This window comes from Tamandua tetradactyla, chromosome 8 (assembly GCF_023851605.1).
Source record: "Tamandua tetradactyla isolate mTamTet1 chromosome 8, mTamTet1.pri, whole genome shotgun sequence".
Lineage (NCBI taxonomy): Eukaryota > Metazoa > Chordata > Mammalia > Pilosa > Myrmecophagidae > Tamandua > Tamandua tetradactyla.
In genome coordinates, this window is record NC_135334.1 from 78,528,781 (window position 1) to 78,533,876 (window position 5,096).

Below are 5,096 nucleotides of genomic sequence, written 5' to 3' on the forward strand. Positions count from 1 at the left end.
ATGTAATGAATGTCAGAAAGCTTTCAGGGATAATGCAATTGCATGGAACATTAGAAAATCCATACAGGAGAGAAACCATTTTGGTGTAATGAATGTGAAAAAGTCTTTAGGAGGAGCTTAATGCTTATTATTCATCTAAGAGTTCATACAGGAGAGAAACCTTATACTGTAAGGTTTAGTGTAGTAAAGGTGGAAAATCTTTTAGCTCATTCTTTGCTGGGCATCAGAAAATTCATGGTGGAAGTAAACCCTATCAGTGGGAAAGCCTTTACATCAAGCGCAGTTCTTATTGGACATCAAGGAATCCATACTGGAGAAATACCTCATGAATGTAATACATGTGGGAAGGTTCTTTTCCCCACTGTTTAGCCTTTAAACATAAGAAAATTCATAACAAGATGGAGCCTTCAAATGCAGTTAGTGTAGTAAATCATTCAGAAGTAGTTTTATTCCTTCTGATCAATAAGAGACATTAAAAAAATTTACTCATTTAAGAAACATATTCTAAATGCCTCTACCCTGAGAGTTTATCACTAGTGAGGATGAGCACTGTATTAGTAAAATATGGGAAGGTACTAAATATCTATCAATATGGAAATAATTGCTCTAAAATACAATATAACATTTGAAAAGTATGACGTCGAACTCCATATAGAACCATAGAAAGATCCCCATGATAGCTTAAGTTAAAAAAGCATGTTGTTGGGCAGGCCACGGTGGCTCAGCAGGCAAGAATGCTTGCCTGCCATGCCAGAGGACCAGGGTTCGATTCCCAGTGCCTGTCTATGTAAGAAAAAAAAGCATGTTGTGAAAAATCTTACATATAATGGTCTCATTTATTTATATATTTAAAATGATGTTATTTGTATGTATGTACATCTATTTATATTATGCATCTAAAATATTTGGAGAAATAAAAGCCTGACTTTAACAGTAAGAAATGAATAAACTCCCATCACTCCTCACAAATCTGCTCATTTTTCTTACCCATTTCTGTAAAAGATACCTCAATCTTTCATATTGTTCATGCCAAGGACTTGGAAGCTATCCTCAAATTTTCTTTTTCTTACATTCCATATTGTATTCTGAGACTTTTTATAGAGATGGTCTGTGTGTCTGTGGGGCAAGGATGAGTGACACTAGGGATGTGTGAAAGAAGAGTTTATTAGTACTCACAGGTTCTAGAACAGGGTAGAGCAGCAGGCCTTTCGGGATCACACAGGAAAATATATCAAGAAATAGGGAAACAACCAAGCAGGCAAGGAGCAGGAGGTTACAGTAGATTTGGGGACTGTGCCTTTATAGTGTTACAAAATGGAGCTGTGACTATTGTTCAAGTAAGAGTGGGTATTGGGGATTTTGTATTTGACTTTCATGGTGGCACGAACAAAGGTAAGACCCAAGCAGGACAGGAAGAAGGTATTTATCTTGGATAAGCAGGTGACAGGAATGGTCACTAAGAGAGCTAACAAAAGATGCTGAATCATCATGACAATGCAAATCCTCTTATGCCACTACCAACCTTGGAGATGCTGAGGAAGCATGATGTTGTGAAAATAACCCTATATTATTATTTTTTTTTTCTTTATATGCTGTATGGCCGGATCACATTTCATTACTTTTCCATGTTACTACATGTTACTACAGCAACATTTTGTTGAATTTTTTCTTTGTTTATTTTTTTGTTTGTCTTGTTTGTTTTTTGGGCAGTGAATGGATCAGGAATCAAACTTGGGTGTCCTGCATGGCAGGTGAAAATTTTACCACTGAACTACCCTTGTACCTCCTAATAACCCTATATTATCTTAATTCACTACACATGGGTAATCCATCAGCAAGTACTGTTTTCTCTACCTCCAATATATATTCAGAACTGATCCCTATTCTGTCCCTTCATTGCTTATAATCTGGGCCAAGCCATTTTACTTCATCCTGAACTGTTACAGCAGCCTCTTATCTGATCCTTCTCATTTTGTCCTGGCCTTTCATTTACAATGTATTCTCATCACCCAGAATCCTCCCATTAAAATGTAAAACTGAGCTTCATAGTTCTGTTATTAAAGTATCCTAAAGACTTGCCATCTGACTCAGGGTAGTTGTCAAGTTCTTTCAAGGGTTTGCAATATTTATATTACTCAGGATAGGGTATGGTGAATTGTGGTAACCAATAAACTCCCAAATCTCAGAGACTTAACACAACAAAGTTGTAATTTTTTTTGTTGCATATCATTTGACAAAGTCATATATTGTTTGACAACTCTCTAGGACATCTTTTCTCCATGAAGTGATTCAATGATCCAGACTGCTTCTAACTTGTCACTGCAGCATGTGAGGAGAGAATTCATAGTATTCACACTTGCTCTTAAGTGTTTTGACCCTGACTTGACACCTCCCACTTCTATTTTCACCTCACTGGCCGTAACTAGCCCCATGGCCCCAGCTAAACACATAGGGGACTTCTTCAGTATAAAGAAAGGAGAAAAGAACCAGACGGGCATGAGAATGAGAAATGCCTATTATTAATCTATCACAAATGACCTCTTGTACCTCTCCAAACTTATCTACTACAATGGGTCTTCTTGCTCACTCTGCTTTTTCTGTACTTACCCTATTGAAGCTTCTCAAACACACAAAGTATATGCATACCCATTTCAGGTTCTTGATAATCCATCTGCCTGTAAATGACGAGGTGTCATACCATAGTAATTAAATCAGCACACTAGGGGATGGAATTGATGCATCAGTAATTTTTCAAGAGCATCAGGTGGTTCCAGTATGTAGTAAAGTTTCTGAACCACTGAACTAAGGTGTAATTAATAGCCTTGTTTTAAACATGAGGAAACTGAGGGTCTGAAAAATTAAATAATTTATTAAAAAGTTTTCAAATAATAGATGCCAGAGCTGAGATTTAAATATATATCTATCTCATTTCAGTTTGCTCTACTTTCTTTATAAAATACATTCCTCTAGTGTAGCAGCACTAGGAAATTAACTTTTAAGATTTTTTACACTTACTACCAAAACAATTTTTAAAAAACTTACACTTGCCTGAGAGTAGAGACAAATTGTAAATATTAGTGAACTCTAAGTATGTATTTGTAGATAATTATAGTTCAAGAGATTTAGGTGTGGGGTGAGAGAGGGAGAGGAGTAGTGCCAGGTTAGATAAGATGTTTACAATTATATGAGACTTGCCTGGTAATTACACTTCAAATGAATCTGAGTTCCCTTTGTACATCCTTCTTATTTCGATAGCTATCTATCTTCCATAGATCAGGTATGTCTTTGTCTTGGATAGTTTCAGAAGATGATCCAAGTCTGGGAAGAAATGCTACTTAACCTTTTTCATATCTTACTCATGCTCATTTTCCATGTTGCCTTACTTAATAGATGTCACTCCTGACACAATCAGTCCAGCACATAACTTCTAATCTCCATTCTAGGATTCCTAGCTAATTGGTTTGAAGAGTTTGATGGAGAATTCTGAAGGGTATTTCCAAAGGGTCCAAATGTCACTCCTCAATGGGTTATGGGAAAGTATATAACTTCCCACTGGGCCGTAACTGGCAGTATTTTTGATTAAGTAACTTATTTGTGGCATAATTATATGAAGGAGGAAAGACAAAGATTACCTTAATGAAGATACTAAAATGCTAAAGTGAAGTGAAGAATCAGGGTCAAAATTAACCTGGGGGAATGAATTTTAAACACAGTAATTCCTTTCTTGAGACTAAGCCATATATGCTACTGTGTTAGGCCACCAAAGGAAGCTGTGCACTTCCCAACTCAAATTATCTTTTACAAATGGGATAAGGTCTTCTTATCTTCAACTCTGTATGTCTTCATTGTATCTTCATCCTTTGTCTTTTCCTTTTTTCCTGCATTTATATGCCTGACAGTTTGGCACAACTTGGCTAAACGTTTTTTTCTTCAACGGCTGACAGTTGAACGAATATGTCACTGGAGACAAGAGATCAGTATAGCTGGCAGAAAAGACTCCTATATCAATACGAGATATGTGTAGGAGAGTGGCAAGTACTGACACCTTAGTCCATAAGAAAGGTAACTCTTTATCCTGCTTAAATTGTGTCCGTCCCTTAAGAGATGACCCTAACCTGACTGGCATTCTCCCATAGGATCTTATTTGCAAATTCACCTCTACTTCCAGCAGCTGGGGCCATTGGTGCTCTGAGCTTCACTGTAGTCTCTCTGGACCAAAAAACCTTCAAAGGGTGGAGATAAATGGAGCCAGATCTCAGATGAAAGAAGTATACTCCTTGTTCTGGACAAAATCTTGTACAGTATTGCTGATTGCCAGGGTTGGGGTGAGTTTTGAACAAGTGATTTGGAAAGAAAATAGGGTAAAGACAATTCTATAGAGCCAGGAACAGAAGTAGGGAAAGATGGAGAGGGAGGATCATCACACAGAAATACTGAAGTCATTGGGTTCTCTGGGTGGACATCTCAGACCTCATTAAAGAGAGTAAAGCTGCTTGAATCCCCCAGGTATTTGGGTAGCCTGAGTGCATATTAAAATGTATTAAAAAGTCCTTTGCTTCCCACCTGAATCTTTCTTCTTGCAGTGAGAGATTTCAGTTTCTTGTTATTTTTCTTATGGGATCAATAGAATCTGGTTAACTGAATCCTTGGAGTGGTTTTTCTTAAAACAATGATAAGATAAAAATTCCCTGATTATAAGAATTTTCCCTCACTTGTATCATTCAGGTCATTCAGGTAAAATGAATTCATACATATTTATTAGTGAGCAACCTTGTTCCTAAGCCCTGGAATACTCAGTGGCCCTCAGAATACCTATTGAATCAGCAAACGTATTTGACGGACCTTCCCATCTCCCCAGTATCGGAGCACAACTGATATCACCCAAATCTAATTCCCTCAGTGTAGATAATCCTAGAATTTCATATGCAGAAACCTTAGAGGCCCTCCAAGCTAGAAATCTATGCTGCAGCCTCCTCAGATTCTGTTTTTCCTTTCCAGGGCAAAGTTGGATGACTGGGCCATTAAATAGACAGATCGAGTTCTTCCTTTTGCAAAAATAAGATAAGCTTTCCTTCATCCTTACTCTGCTATTGGAC